This window comes from Garra rufa, chromosome 1, assembly GCF_049309525.1.
Source record: "Garra rufa chromosome 1, GarRuf1.0, whole genome shotgun sequence".
Lineage (NCBI taxonomy): Eukaryota > Metazoa > Chordata > Actinopteri > Cypriniformes > Cyprinidae > Garra > Garra rufa.
In genome coordinates this window covers 21,491,545-21,492,158 of record NC_133361.1, presented here as the reverse complement: position 1 = coordinate 21,492,158, position 614 = coordinate 21,491,545, and positions in this window count along the sequence as shown.

Here is a 614-nt window from a genome sequence, read left to right as displayed (position 1 = left end):
TTATTGTGGTTCAAGTGAAGGAACATAAGAGCGTCTGCTGTCTTATAGTAATACACCACGGTCCAAAATCCTTCCCTCAACCTGTTCCCACCCCCTCAACTGAGACAAACAGCACAGATAACATGACATCACTGCGTACACTGTGAGAACCTGAGAAAAAAAGATAATATTTTAATTGTTTCTACACAGGAAAGACATTGTGGAGACTGTTACTCAAGTTTCCTGCTCCTCAGATGTTTCTCCTGAGAAAAAAAGAGTCACATGTTTTCTCTAGCTTCAGAAGAGATGTGAAACTCTAAGATGCCAACATCTACAATCAAAAGTCAGAGATATAAGAGTGATTTTTCCTGCAGACCAAATGACCTGAACTGCTGTCCACATTCATTATAGCTCTTTTCTCTTACTGTAATGCAGAATGACAGGCGGGACATCTAATCCAAAGCTGAGTTCTTTTAAGTCTCAAGAGTTACTAAAGAAGTGTTTTTCATTATTTTTATATCCCTCCTTGTTCTAGCCTATTTTTGAGAATGTTTTAAACTTTGTATTGCTAGCAGTTTTTGTTTTGCCTCTTTAAGATTAATTGCTTGTTGTATTCTTTATTTGTAAGTCGATTT